We start from the raw sequence: 16915 nt of genomic DNA, 5'->3' as shown, positions 1-16915 counted from the left end.
GTATGTTCCTTTGATGTGTAGTTTCTTGAGGGTTGTCATAAAAGACATTGGATTTTATAGAAAGATTTTTCTGCATCTATTGAGATGATGGAATCAACCTAGGTGCCCATCAACAATGGATTTGACAAAGAAAATTTGATATATGTATAGCATGGAATACTATGCAGCCATTAAAAAGAAAGAAGCAATGTTCTTTGCAGCAATATGGATGCAGCTAGAGGCCATTATCCTAGGAAAATTAACACAAGAACGGAAAGCCAAATACTCTATGTTCTCACGTATAAGTGGGAGCTAAAAACATCAGTATTCATGGACATGAAGATGTCAACAGTAGACTCTGGGGACTACTATAGGGGATAGGGAGGAAGGAGGGCAATGGTTGAAAAACTAACTGATAGGTCTTTGCTCAGTAGCTAGGTGACAGTATCATTCATACCTCCAATATCAGCCTCATTCCAGATACCCAGGTAAAAAACCTGCACATGTGTCCCCTGAATCTAAAATAAAAGTTGAAAAAGAAAAGAAAAAGAATGATATAAAGGAGTACTATTCACTAAATATTTCCAGCTCTCTACTTCCCAAATTGTGTATAAAATGGAAAACTAATATATATTCAAAAGAAATAAAATTAATGTCTTGAAGAGAGATGTGTATCCTCATGTTCATTGTGCTGTTATTCACAATAGCCAAGATATGAAACTGACCTGTTTATCAACCAGTAATGGATTAAAGAAATGTGGTGTCTGTATTTGTGTGCAAATTTTTATGCATGCACAATGCACAATATTCCGCCATAAAAAAAGTGGGAAATCCTACCGTTTGTGAAAACATGAATGAGCCTAGAGGGCATTATGAGAAGTGCAATAAGCCATAAACAAAAAGACAAGTATTGTATTATCTTACTTATTTGTGGAAACTAAAGAATCAAATTCATAGAAACAGAGTAGAACAGTGCTTACTGGGGGATTGCAGGTGGGGAATAACAAGAGACATTGGTAAAAGAGTATAAAGTTTCACCTATAAGTTCTGGGTTCTAAGATACGGTATGTGTGGTGATGAATGTATTAATTTAATTGTGGCAATCACTACACTATATATATATATATAGTATATCAAATTATGTTGTACACCTTGATTATATACATATTTGTTAATTAGATATATTTTTAAGTGTAAAAAACAAAACACCTTTAAGGCAATTTCACACAAAGAATTTCTATAATTCTTCTAAAACTAACAAAAAACACTATAATATTAGTGTAAAGTGGTTGCTTTACCTCTCATGATGTCAGGTTCAATAAACAGTCCAAAACAACATAAAGACCTTTAAATACAAAATAATACAAATAACTTCATATAACCTGTTAATTTAATTCATTGATACCTGAAAGAGATTGTAATATTGCATGATGTATTGTAAGTATCTGTTATCAATGCTGATGCAAACTTCTAATGTCTTTATATTATAAGGAAAAAAATGAGGCTAATTCAGAGAATGGTAAAAAGGGAAAGTAAATAGCCCTAATTAATGAATAATATAGAAACTTATTAAAGAGTAACACAAATAAAAAATAAGGATTCTTATTCTTTTTTAACATACATATAAATTAATTTGAGATAAATTCAAATAAACATTTCGTAAATATAAGACAAAAACACTAATGATATACAAGGTAAACTCTTGGTACCTATTAATTCAGGCCATGGATTGAATTATTATAAAGCAGTAGAATTGCTTGGAATGAATGAAAATAAAATGATAATCTGAGTATCCATGGTGATATCCTCTAAAACAGAATGTTGCACAGGACTTCTGTTAGTGCATACTGCCTAGATCTCCAGTGATGAGAAATGTCTTCCATGTAAGGAAAGTGTGGGTTTCTTTGCTGCTCAAAACATATTTTAAGGTTATATTAAAAAGTACCTCAGACCTTAACACCTTTACTTTATGTTTTACTAATCTAAATAGTATATGGCCTTAATGGGAGCTAATGGAATGATCAAATCCTTTAGGGATAATTTATATATTATTAATAATAAAGTATTTATGAAACAAAAAGTAAAATTCTTTATCGTTGCATATTAGATATTTTATCCATAAAAATATTTTATAAAAATTTTTATTTGATATCTTATTTGATTTTAAAAGTGATTTTACAAATTTTGTTTTGAAAATAAAACCCAATATTTCATAAATATGTGGTTTCAAAGGGAAGCAAATTATAAAATAAATTATAATCAAATATTAGAATGGAAAGAAAACTAGAGCTTATTAGCATATATATGCAGTTGAAAAAATTCCTTTTTAACTTGATACAATGTTTACAATGATAAGTGAATTGGTATTATTGGAATGATAATCATTTGAGCCAATTTTTAAGGGGTATTAATGTTTCCCCTAATTAGGAGAAAACTTTTTAAGGCTTTCATCTTCTTTTACTTCCTGCTACCTCAGTTCATGTGAAAATCAAGAATCTAATAATCTATTTGTTACCCATTATGTATCAAATACTATTTATAATGAAAACAAATCTCTACTCAGCTTAAAATGTACAGTATAGGTCAAAAGTATTTTCTATTATTTTAGGTAAAATGAATTGTCCTAGGTAGGACTGAGATGTAGCTGAGTTAGTATTGCATTTGCATAAGAAAATGGCAGTCTAGATTAACATTTCTATATCTCCTTGATCTATTAAATGCAAGCAATGCATACATTTTATTTAGATGATAAATCACATTTACTTTGTGCTGTTTTCTTAAGTATAGTTTTCAGAGAGAAACCTTATTTGTCCCTCAAATAATAATTTTAAAATGCTAAACCTATAAATATACCCTACTTGATAAGCAAGAGAATATGAAAACTAACTCACATTTTCTGTCACTAGAAATCTGAAGGAGGGCTTTATTCTCAAGACTTCTACTAGTGTCTGGAACAATGGAAATCCTTATGAAATACAGGTAGAGGGTTGAATAATTTTACAGAGTAAAATTTGATGAACAAGTTAACAAATATGTACTGAATTCCTCAATTCAATCCCAAATGCATAAAGTTCTTTTTTGAATGTAACTGTTTCTAACTCTTTATCATAAAGAATCAATACAGATGAGTATAACTTTCCAGAGGCCAGTTAAAATGTTTCATAAGATTTATTTTTCACCCAGGAGCTAGAATCAGGGCTAGTGTAACTAAATATAATATTTCTTTTCTAGAAACCAATATGTGTAATAAGTGTAAGATAATATTTTTGGAGTATATTGTTTGGGATCTTAAATGCTTTCTCCAAAATGTACAAGTTATGCATAAAAATGTCTACACTTTAGAAGTTTTAAACTTTTTAATCAGAAAACATTTTTATATAAAGGGATTGCATTTAAAGTAACAGAAAATTATTTTATGACCGCCAAATAGATGTTTTTAACAAATACTTTGTGATTAAAGAATCCATCAAATAGCTCAATTAAAATAATTACTTGATTTAATCAATGAATTAACTAAGCAAAGTTCTTAGGCATAGCATCATCCAGTGAAATGAATTTGTTTAAATATTTGATTAGTATTTAACACAGTTCATTATGTGCTTTAGCAATATTGGAATAATGTGCTTAATAGTCCTAGGATATAGCCTAGGGGCATAGTATACAATATTACAATCTTGGCGCTCTTCTTGGAAATGATCTTGGGATATTGCAACTTCATTCCAAATTAGAAGCTTAAGGAAAATTAATGAGGGTGTTAAAGATACAAAGAGCAGAATAAATAAGTAGTCACTCTGTAAATAAAAAAATTATCCCTTGAGTGAGCTCTGGGTTAATTTCTGGTCTTCACTGTACCCACTATATAATTAAAACATCTTTGTAGAATATAGAAATCTATTGACACATGTATTTAATCTAACTCAAAGCAATTTAAAATTAATATGAGAACATATTTTTGTGAATAATTCAGCAATAACAGTTTTGCCTTTCTAGAGGTAACGTTGAGTTACATGGATCTTCAATGTAACTTGTCTATATTTCCCAAGACTGTTTTGGTGATATGATTATCCCATTTTGATATTTACCAGTGAAATGTGACTATTTCACTACGTACGATAGTCTCCATACATATGCAGAGTCACAAATGTATTTTTAATAAATTTTTTTTAGATAGACAAATCTAAGACTTATCAGGAAAGGTTTGTGTGGTTGTGTGAATGAAACGCCTCTTAATTTTTCAATAAGACATAGAGACTATTGGTATTTTAGTATTAGACCATAATCTTTTTCTTTTCACTATTGCTGGACCCTCAGGAAAACCCTGTTTACTTCCAAATGATCAAGATATGGACCATAAGAATGTTGACCTAGAACTCAGAGCTACTAAGAATTTTAGTCATCAAAATAAAAGCGATTACTACTTTGACTTTTAAAGGCAAAATATGCCTTCGGAATCCAGATTGAAAATGTATACAGCAACATGTAACATGTATCCAACTATGCAAAATGATTAATAATTAAAGAGAAGCTACCACCTGAAAGTAGTTTTAATTACAACCTTGTCTTTGCCTTTCATGTAGCTAGTTATTTTGTAAATATCACAGCTTGTCCAGTTGCTCTAAGTACTTATACTAAACATGTCCTTACTTTCTCTCTTATTTTTTACTTTTCTTTAAAAAAAAAAAAAATAACATATACATTGCTTAACTGTGAAATAGTACTGATACATTTAATTTTTAAAACAATCAGTGTTCTTAACTCCTCTCTACACTTTCTCCTTTATCCATTCTCAGAAGCACCACTGATACGGCTTGGCTGTGTCTCCACCCAAAATCTCTTCCTGAATCGTACTTCACATCATCCACATAATCCCCATGTGTCAAAGGAGAGACCAGGTGGAGGTAAATGAATCATAGGGGTAGTTTCCCCCCTGCTGTTCTCATGATAGTGACTGACTTCTAACATGATCTGATGGTTTTAGAAAAGGCTCTTCTCCCTTTGCTGGTCACTTCTCCTTCCTGCTCTTGGGAAGAAGGTGCCTTATTTCCCTTTTCCCTTCTGCCTTGGTTGTAAGTTTCTTGAGGCCTCCCCAGCCATGCTGAACTGTGAGTCAATTAAACCTCTTTACTTTATAAATTACCCAGTCTTGTGCAGTTCTTTATAGCAGTGTGAAAATGGACTAATAAAACCACTTTAATTATTTTAGCTATTTTTATGCTATTTCCACTTCTACATATTTCTAAATAGCATGCAACTTGTTAGATTAAGTTTACCCTAAAGCGCCCTGCTTACATATTTTAAGTTCAGCCTAAAAATTTCTCTGGACCTACTGAACTGCAATCTAACTGGTTGTGTAAACAGACTGTAACCTACCCTTGCACCAGTCATTGAGTTTTGGCCAATCAAGGGTGGCAGACTTTTCGAACAGTGTTCAAATAAGGCAATCGCTGAACTGTAACCAATCCAGCTGTTTCTGTACCTGAATTCTCTTTTCTGTATTTGACTTTCCTTTTTCCGGCCATAAGTCTTTCACTGTGTGACTGCACTGCAGCCTGTCTGAACCTATTCTGGTTTAGGGGCTGCCAGATTTGTGAATCTTTTTTTTTTTTTTTTCTATTAAATCTTGTTAAGTTTAATTTGTCTAAGGTTTTTCTATTAACAGCCACTACTGCTATCTTCTGATTCATTAAGTTTGAGGGTTATATATTGACATTCCGTTTTGGTATGTCAGGATATAAAAATGGTGGGTTAGTTAGTATTAAAAATATACCCTTACAAGTACTCACATGTGATTATTACAATGTGCCATGATTATGTTTCTTATTTTTTAATATTATGTTCTGGAATAAGTATAGATTTACATGAAGTTGCAAAGATAGTACATAAGTTGTACTCTTGACCTAGTTTTCTCCAGTGTTTGCATCCTATAGCCATAGAGTACAATATCAAAACCAGAGAATTGACCTTGGTAAAATGTGATGTATGGCTTCACATGTCCTTTTATCACAATGCAGTTTTCTGTAATTATTTGCATTGTAATGAAAATACAGAGTTCTTCCATCATCACGGAGTTCTTCCTTAAGTGTTATGCCAACACCTCTGAAATATCTAACTCCTGGCAACCCTAAACTGTTTTACATGTTTTTGATTAAGCAGTTTTGAGAATTCTATAAAAATAACAATATGCAGTATGTGAACTTCTGATTTTTTTTTTCCACCCAGCATAATGCCATTGAGGTCCATTTAAGCTGTAGATGTATCAGTAGATCATTGCTTTTTATTGTTGAGTAGTGTCCCATGGTTTGAAGGAACCACTGTTTGTTTAATCATTAACTTATTGAGGGTTGTTGTGTCTGTTTCTAATTTTGAGCTATTAGAATTCACACTGCTATGAACAATCATGCACAATTTTTTTGTGGACATAAGCCTTAATTAACTTCTCTGATTCAGGAGTGCAATATCTGGCATTTATGATGAATGTCCTTTTAGTTGTTCAAGAAACTGCTGAACTATTTCCCAAAGTGCCTGCACCATTTTACATACCCGCAATGTACAGGGGATCCAGTTTCTCCACATCCTTGCCAACATTTGGTATTTTCATCATTTGTTATTTTAGTTCTTCTGATGAATGTACTGATGTCTCATTATAGTCTTAATCTGTGTTTCTAGTGTTGTCCAACATATTTTCAAGTGCTTATTTGTTATTAATATATCCTCTTTAGTGAAATGTTTCTCTATGTCTTTTGCCCATTTTTCTGAGTGGTTTGTTTATTGTTCAATGTTGAGAATTTTTTATATGATTTTGACACAGATCCTTTGTTTAGTTTGCAGACATTTTTCTCCCAGTCTGTAGCTTGTCTTTTGATCCTCTTAATGAGGTCTTTCAAAAGTTTTTTATTATGGCAAAGACCAGTTAATTAATTTGCTCCTTTTAGGGTTGTGCTTTTAATGTCATGTCTGAACTTTTCACCATGCCATAGGGCTTATAGATTTTCACCTATATTATCTCCTAAAAGTTTCATAGTCTCAAATTTTACATTTTTTCCACTTTGAATTAAGTTTTAAGTGGGACATGAGGTTTACATTGAGGTTTATATATTTTTTCCTGTGAATATATTCAATTACTCCACCACCATTTCTTAAGACAATCCTTCCTTCATTAAATTGTTTTTGTACCTTTGTTCAAAAAAATAGTTGATCATATTTGTGTGGATGCATTTATGGGTTTTCTATTATGTTTCATTGCTATGTGTGTTTATCCCTCCCCAAGTACTACACAGTCTTTATTACTGTAGCCATATCTTACGCCTTTGAAATCGAGTAAAGTGATCCCTCCCATCTTATTTTTTTTTTTATAATTGTTTTAGTTACTTTAGGGCTTATGTCTTTCCATGTCAATTTTAGAATAAACCTATCTATTTTTATAAATAATCTTCCTGGGATTTTGATAGAAATTGCCTTAAATTTATAGATTACTTTGGAAAGAAATGGCATCATTTTTATGCTGAATGTCCCATCATACAACATATGATATGTCTTCCATTTATTCAAAATGTCTTTGATTTCTTTCACCAGCATTTTTAATTTCAGCATAGAAGTGCTGTATATGTGTTAGAGTTGTACCTATTTCATTTCTATTGAGTGATATTAAGTATTCTTGTATTTTAAATTTTGGTTTCCTTTGTCCATTGTTAGTATGTAGAAATGAAATTGATTTTTGTATACTGATCTTATGTCTTGTAACTCCCTTGCTCTGAACTCACTTACTCATTTTACAGGTGTTGTATTTCTTTCTTTCCTTTTGTTTGGTTGTTTTGATATTGGATTTTTTTTTAACAGATCATCCTGTCATCTAGTAATAGGAAAAGTTTTATTTGTATCTTTATAAACTTGATGTCTCATATTTTTCCTTTTTTTATTGTGCTATCTATAATGCCCAATGTCCATAATATGCTGAATAGCAATGATGAGGACAGATATCTCTGCCTTGTTCCCAGTCTTTCACCATTAAATATGATTATAGCTGTACATATTTTGTAGAATGTTGTATCAATTTGAGGATATTTCTATCAAACTTCTGACAGTTTTTTAAATGAAATGTGTTGAGATTATTTAATCATTTTTATAGATCAATTGATATGACCATGTGATTTTTGTTTTATACTTTAAAATAATGAAGCACATTAAATTTCAATTATCAATCCAACTTTAAATCCCTGGAATACATACCATGACCAATGGTCATGGTATATAATTTTCTATATAAATACACACACACACACATGCACACACACACACACACATACATGCTCCTAGATATATATGTAAGCCATGATTTTTTAATTAAGGATATTTGAGTCTATATGCATAACAGATATTGATCTGTAGTTTTCTTTTTTAACTGTCTTTATCTGATTTTGGCATTGTGGTAATACTAGGTTCATAAAATAAATTAAGAAGTGTTCTTTCCTCTTTTTTCTGGAAGAGAAATAATATGTTATTAATAATTCCTTAAATGTTTGATAGAAATCTTCGGGAAAACCATCTGGGGCTGTAGATTTCTTTTTTATTAGTTTTATTGAGTATATTAGCATCATAGTCTTCCTCTAAGTATTAGATTTCTCTAACGCTGCTTGAAAATGTGTTCAACCAAACATTTCTATTCTTAAACCCTGTTAAAGTTCGTAATGAGCAATCACAAAGGAGAAACAAGATGAAACTAAGAAAATTCTGAGTTAGGTTACAGTTCCCATCAGTAGGTGGGAAGATCATTCATCAGTGTATCCTCCAACAACATGATCCCATCCTCCATCTTCCAGGAATGCAATGTCCTTCATAGGAAGATACACTCAAAACCTTTTTTTAAAAAAACAAATATATTATATTTATATAGCAGTTTTAGGTTTACAGAAAAGTTGAACAGAACCCCCTTCCCATCTTGCCCCATACCCACATAGGTTGCCCTATTGTTAGTATCTCTCATTAGTGTGATAAATTTGTTACAATTGGTGAGCCACTATTGACACTATTATTAAGTAAAGCCCATAGTTTATATTAGGCTTTGCTCTTTGTTTTGTACAGTACTATGGTTTTGACAAATGTATAGTGTCATGAATTTATCCTCACAGTGTCATATCATATAGAATGGTTTCACTGCCCTAAATACCCCCTTTTGCTTCATGCATGTATTTCTCTCTTCTCCCACCAGTTTCCTGGCAACTACTGATCTTGCACTATTTCTTTGAATGATTTAATCCTCACAGGAACTCTGTGAAATTATTATTAGTAGTGTAACCTATTATCCATATGTAACAAATGAGGAAACTTGTTGAGGGTCATGTAGCTAATAAATAGTGAAGTCAGGACTTAAAAGCAGGAATTCTGACTCCAGATACCAAACTCTTAATCATCATGTTATAATTACTGCAACATGAATTAATGTCACAAGTGACAGGAGAATTATTAAAAATTAATAAAATAGTTTCTTTGGTTTTAAAAATGAAAGCTCATAAAAAATAAAATAGTGAAATGGAGTAGTTAAAACATAAAGGATCAAAATCCTTATACATTTCTCTCTCTCTCTCCCCATATATATTTTTATGTATTATATAATATGTATATGTACTCTCTCTATATATATGCTTTACATATATATGTATGTATTTTGCAGACCAGGATCCAGTCACTGAGAGACTGAGAACAAATCCAGTGGATTATACAATGTTTCCCTCCCTATCACCTTGTCACCACTCATATTCATATCTGTAGGTATCAGAGCCTAAAATTAACTATAGTGTTCTTATTTTCATCTCCTCTTTTGTCATTGTGTTTATCTAGATATTATTTATTAAAAAGGTTATAAGCTTTGCAGGTCTTTTACCTGTAATTCACTGTTACCATATAAGAGTCTGATTGATGTACTGGTAAGTATAATAGATTCAGTGCCTGGATCATTTTAGGCACTCAACAAATGCAAGCTGTTATTAACGTCTTTTTTTGGAGGAAAAATGTCCTTACAAAAAGTATAGTATGTGTCTTTACAGAGATTAAATTACTATACTTTGGGTACTAGACATTTCTCATGAATTAAATGAAAGTTGTAAATCGTTACTACTTGCTAAGTATCTATAAAACCCTATTTCTTTAAAAATTTTAAAAATTTCTAATGGTAGAAAGTACTTTTATACTTACTTTTGGAGTCATGGAAATTATGAAAAATTTATTCTGCTCTGACCTAAATTAAATTCTTTACATTGATTTACAAACAAATTTAGGTGATTAGAAAAGAGAATTGCATTTTAATGGTCAAAAAAGATGGTCACTCTGAATGCTATTTCACACAAAGAAACCCACATGCTGCTGGTAGCTTAGTAAATGTATGCCACATGGACGTGACCATTGTTCTGACTACTTGATAACTCCCTTCCTCTTAATATGTTTGTGTGTCGGAATTGAAAAATGTAATAGAACTGTTTGAATTGTTGGTATCAGTAGGGTTAATATTTTGGCTGTGTTAAATCATTTGTGAGTTAATATTACAAAAAATGAACTTTTTATTTTATTTTATTTTATTTTATTTTATTTTATTTTATAAAAGGAGTCTCACTCTCTCACCCAGGCTGGGAGTGTAGGGCACGATCTCAGGGTTTGCCACGTTGGCCAGGCTGGTCTTGAACTCCTGGCCTCAAGTGATCCACCTGTCTCGGCCCCCAAAGTGCTGGGATTACGGGCATGAACCACCATGTCTGGCCTGTCATTTTTTTTAAGGATATTTGAATTATTTTTAAGTGAGAATTTTTTTTTTTTAGCTAGCACAAATTCATCTCTTAAACGTAGATTTATAAATGTTCTGTGTCATCTGAAATGTAAGGAGATGCCACTATTACTAAGTAATTTTTCTGCCAATCTCCATGAAACACTGTAAAACTTTTCTTTAAACCTTTGTACCCATTTACTCCTGTCCTTCTTTGGATCTACTAAGAAAAAGTTTGGACTACAGATAACAATTGTTCCATCATGGGTCTTTCTATGTTCATATCATATTCAATATGATTCATGATGCTTAATATTCTTTTACAGTTTATGTAAAAATTACAACCTATCTTCTATTCATATTACTTGACCTCTTCAACTTGATTTTTAGAAGCAATGTTATAATGATTTAGAGCTATTTCAAACCCACTAGTGTTTGCATCTGAAAGAAACATTCATTTTATTAATAATGAAATGCCAAAATATTCTTGATATTAATTTCTGTAGTTGTCAGCTCTTGGTTTGGATTTTTAAAAAAGATATATGAGGGATGCAAATAGACAAACAATAACACAATCTCACACATGATACACATACACACAAAAATTGCAGACTAGTTCAGAAGTTTGTTTATTCACTGATATGTTTACTCACATGCAAATAAAAACCTTTTATTTGGATTCTCTAATTTGATTTGTATTGAGTTTATTCTAGATATACACAGGCCTTTTCTACAGATCTTTCCATGAAAAAGAGTCAAGCACTGTGAAATATATGAAGAAATTTATTCTGAGCCAAATATTAGTGACCAAAGCCTAAGGCACAGTCTCTAGATTTCCTGAAAACATGTGCCCAAGGTTATTGGTTATAGGTTGGTTTTATATGTTTTAGGGAGACATAAGACATCAGTCAACACATGTATGGTATACATTGGTTCAGTCTAGACAGGACAATTTAAAGCAGGGGCTTGCAGGCCATAGGTGAATTCAAAGATTTTCTGAATGGCAATTTGTTGAAAGAGTTAGTTATTAGCTAAAGGCCAGGAATCAATACAAAGGAGTGTATGGGTTAAGATAAGGGGTTGTGGAGACTTAGGTTCTTATTATGTAGAATAGGTGGTGAATGTTTGTTATCAGGCCTTATATGGTGCCAGACTTAGCTAAATCTCTCCGGGATCAAGAAAAGACTTGGAAGCGGGAGGGGATGGTCTATAGAATACAGGTTTTCCCTACAAGAGACAGTTTTGCAGAGTCATTCTAAAATATGTCAAAGGAATACATTTTGGGGTAACATACTTGCATTTCTTTTAAGGTCTGCTGTCTATCATGTGATGTTATACCACGGTCAGGTTGGGATTTGATACCTTACTGCTGTAGTCTGTTTTGTCAGGCTTAAGGTCTCTGTTTTATATTAATGCTGGTCAGTTGTTCCTGAATTCCAAAAGGAGGAGGGTATAATGAGGCACTTCTGACTCCTGCTTGCTGTCATGGCCTGAACTGTTTTTTCGGGTTGACTTTACAATCCTACTGGCCAAGAGAAATGGGTCCATTCAGTCAGGTGGGTGGCTTAGAATTTTCTTTGTGGTTCACAGATCCCACTCTGAATTTTTTTCCTAGTTCTAGAAATAATATCACAAAAATGTTCAGCACATAATATAGACAATAAAGATAATATAAAACGATGATGTCAGTGGCACAGAATATTAAACATTTTGAAGGTAATGTCAATGTATGTAACCTGCAATTTGCCTGCAAAGAAATAACACTTCACACTTCAAGATTAATTGCTGTTCATATACCATTTTTGTAAATATTGAAGAATATTCATGAAGAATTGGTTATTTTAAAATGTGCAGTAATGTACTCTATAGAAATAAATTAGAATTCCCACTCCACTACATAAAAATGAAAGCTAAGTAATGAAGGTTAAGCAGTGACCAACGATAGTGGGATAATACTTGTTTGTTTTCTAATTTAACGTTCAACTTCCTAAAGATGCTCCAAAGGAAATAAAACTATGCAATAAAGAAATGTCTTGAATATAAATGGAATTTTAAATTGACTGCTTGTCCAGTTTGCTCTGTAAATGGACCATCCTGAAGGAAACTAGTTACTACAGGCAGTGAGAAGGAAGAACAGGACCAGTGCCCCCTAGGAAACTACCAGAAGGATCTTCATTTGCTAACTGCAGGATTTGCAGGACAAGAAAATTCTGTTTCTAAGGAAACAAGAAGGACTTTTGTGCTTTTTCTCAAGGTAGGTTCAAAATCTTTCTGAGGGAGTCTAGTAATGGGGCATTGCTACTGATGAAGCCTATTTGTTTGTGAAAGAAATCCTGATGATTATTTCCAGATAGTTAAGGGAAAAGTAATACCAATCATACACAAACTCTTCCAGCAAACAGAAAATGAGAGAAACGTTCCAAATTTGTTTCATGTGTCCGTTTATAAATATCTCAATGCCAGTGTGAGACAACAATACTGAAAAAGAAAAAAAATACAGATTAATCCTTCACAACATAGATTTTAAATTGCTAAACAAAATATGAATAAAACAAATCCATTTGTCTGTCCTGTCTATCTAACTAACCTAACTAAAGGAAATATATCTCAAAATAATGAGCTTTCAAGAAATGCAATGCGGAAATATCAAGCCATATAATTCACCATATTAAGAAAATAAACGAGATAAAACATATGGTATTCATTTAAATGTTTATAAGTAACTGCAGGAATATCATTTCCTATAATTTAATCCACATCTGAAACTGCTTAGAAAACTAGGAAGATTTTTCTTAACCTCATAAAGGGTATTTATTTTAAAAAGCAAAATTTAAAACCAAAAATAAGAAGAGTAAACACATATTCAGTAATGAATGACTGAAGTGTTGAAACTGTTCCTTCTGAGATACAAAGTAGAATAAGGATGCTCAATAAAACACACCATTTGAGGCTACACTGGCATTCTTATCAGCACAAAGGGCAAAGAAAAATGATAACTTGTTATTTGTAAATAACATAAATTTGTAAATAAAAAAACTGAAGAATCTGTACTTAAGCTCATAATTTAACAATTTCAGCAAGCTTGGTGGATACAAAAATTTATACGCACATACGCACACACATATATATATTTATATATATAATATACAGAGCTATTCGTCATATTTCTATATACCTACAAAGATTTTGGAAATGACATGTTAAAATTATGCTATGAAAACAGCATACAAAACATATCAAGCTAAAAGCATGAATGATATGTAAAACCTCTACACAGAAAAAAAACAAAACATTATTGAGATTTACTAAAAGGAGAGCTAACTAAATGGAGGCCTATAGCAAATATAGCCTATGAATGCGTTGGAAAAATCAATTTTAAAAGATTATAAGTTTTTAAATCTCTAGAGTCAATGCATCACAATCAAAACAACGTGTTTTATGAGGGAAAACTGACAATTTGATTCTTAAGCTTATGTATGAAATTACAATGATATAGGGAAAACCTAGACGATCTTCACTTTAAAAGAGGCTGGAAAACTTACACTTTAATGTGGTCATCTAGTGAGAAGTTATATTAATTTAGATACTGCTTAAAGAAAATCAAATAAGATTATTAGAATCCCATAAGTGGTCCAGAAACAAACCTACAACTGTTTCATCATTGTATTTATTAAATTGCAATGCTTCCATCCCATGTAGAAACAATATACTTTATGATTAAAAATCCTGGAAAAATTTGGTATTCATATGGGAAACTTTGCCTCTGTTTTATTCTATGCAAAAATTGATCCCAGATGAAGTATAGATACATATTTCAAATGCGAAATAATACATCTTCCAGGTGAAAACGTTAGAGTATCTTCCCAATCTTTACCTAGCAACATATTTATTCAAAGATTACAAAAAATATTAACTATAGAAAAGGTTAAATGGTGAGGGTCCATCTAGTAAACTGCATAAGACCAATATTCCCAGAAGAGGCTTTTTACTTATTGTCAGATAGTCAAACCAGGTTGTTTCCCCAGTTATGCTAGATAAAACCATGAATAAACAAACTTGTCTTAGGAATTACCAAGGGAGTTTTAAAGTTGAGGTAACACATCATCATCTCCACTACTCTTATCAGAAACAATGACTTGAAGGAGAAAAGGAATATAGATGGACCTATTAGATTATTGAATGATATTTATCTCTTTCTATGTATGGCTACTTCTTCACAACCTGGACCTCTAAATGTTGAGATTATCAGATGCTATTCCTATATGTACATTCGGTGGATACTTTCTATAGTGGGCTAAATAGTGGTCCCCAAAAGAAATATCTATGTGCTAATCACCAAATTCTATGACTGTTATTTTACTTAGGAAAAGGGTCTTTGTGTATATAATTAAGGATCCTGAGATAAAATATTTCTGAATGAGCTCTAAATCAAATAAATGGTGCCCTATTAAGAGACAAAAGAGGAGAAGACACAGACAGAAGAGAGGGCTGTGTGCAGACAGATGCAGGGATTGTATTGATGCAGCCACAAATCAGGGCATGCTGACACTCACCAGAAGCTGGAAGATGCAAGAAATGGAATCTCCCCTCAAATCTCTAGTAGTAGTGTGGGCCTCGTGTCACTTTCATTTCTGACTTGTGGCCTCCAGAACTTTGAGAAAATAATTTCTGTTGTTTTAAGCCACCCAGTTTTTGATGATTTATTATGTCAGCCACAGGAAACTAATATACTCTCTTTAATTTTTTATTATGATGAAAGGAAAAATTAATTTTCACAACTTAAATAAATATAAATAAAGTTATTTAGAATTTAGTTAACCAAAGTACTTTAATTTCTTATGGCATTTTAAAAATTAGCATAATACAGTTATGCCTTATTTAGCCCTTTGGAAAAAGTTACATTTTTGTTCCCTTATTCTTCTTACCTAATTCTAAAAGGTTTAAATGGCTAGTAATTTCTGAAAGAAAATTAACTTTAAAAACATGAATTCACCTAGTCAGGTATAACAAAATAGGTGCAACAAATACAAAAGAAAGGTAACATCTATTGCAACTTTGATCCCAAGTGAATGTTGTTGAAACGTAATTTGTGTATATTTTCACCATGACGATGAATTTTTACAGACCTATCTATAGTATTAAATAAGTCCATCATTCATTTGTTCACTAAATCATTGTTTATATGTCAAAACAAAGATGAGAAGTGGCCAAAACAGATGGCAGCTATATTGGCTTCTTTGCTTAGAATAAATTATATACAGGAAAAAACACTTACCGTGTATGCCTGTAATCTGGACCAACAAGATGGGCACATATGTAAAGTACTTGGGGTGAAGTCATTTAAAATTGTAGAATAGAAAAAATTATGTCTTGTAAAGCTGGGAACTATACTTATATTTTCTCAGTTACACAGTTGTGATTCTGCATTACTTATCTTTCATCCTATATTTTGTTATCTATGAATTATAAATTAATAATTATTTTAAAATAAGTTCTTAAAAAAGATATATTGTGATGGCCAGGGATAACTGTACATCCAATAATGGATTACAGTATGAATTTGAATTTCTTATTCACTTATTATTCATAAATATTGACTGTAAGGGCTTTTAAAAAATTCAACCCAGGTTTTGTATTCCTTCTTTATCTTTGGCGATAATACATCTTCCAGCTTGCCTTAGAAACTTCCTCCAAGATTTTTTCTTAATGTCAGGGAAAAATATGCCAAAGATAGCTTAAACTATACCATTACTTATGCTAGTCAAGTTTTTTATTTAATAAGAATATGTAAAATTAAAATATTAATTAGAAAGTGAGGAAAGATATGTTCAGAACATTTAAGGAGTGTATTCTATAAACAGCAGTGTGTTTCTCCTGTTCCATGTGTAATCTGGTAACATGGTGTCTCCTTGTAGCGTATGATTCAAATTTACCCTTTGGCTTTGCAATTCTTTTCTCGGCAATTGACCTGTGAATAGTCAATCTGAGTAATGATGTGGATAAGAAGTACTCTTAAGTTGGTATATTTAGTTTCCTCGTAAGGAGTTTTAATACCACTTCATAATGATAATAGCAGTAATAATTGCTTCCTTCTGAAGAGATTGTATCGCCTTGGAAATGTTTTATATATTAGAAAAGTACCTGTTTCCTAGAGGACAGAGATGAAATATGCCATCCTTCGTTTGT

The sequence above is a fragment of the Macaca mulatta genome, chromosome 6 (assembly GCF_049350105.2).
Source record: "Macaca mulatta isolate MMU2019108-1 chromosome 6, T2T-MMU8v2.0, whole genome shotgun sequence".
NCBI classification, from domain to species: domain Eukaryota; kingdom Metazoa; phylum Chordata; class Mammalia; order Primates; family Cercopithecidae; genus Macaca; species Macaca mulatta.
Note: the sequence above shows the minus strand (reverse complement) of the source record.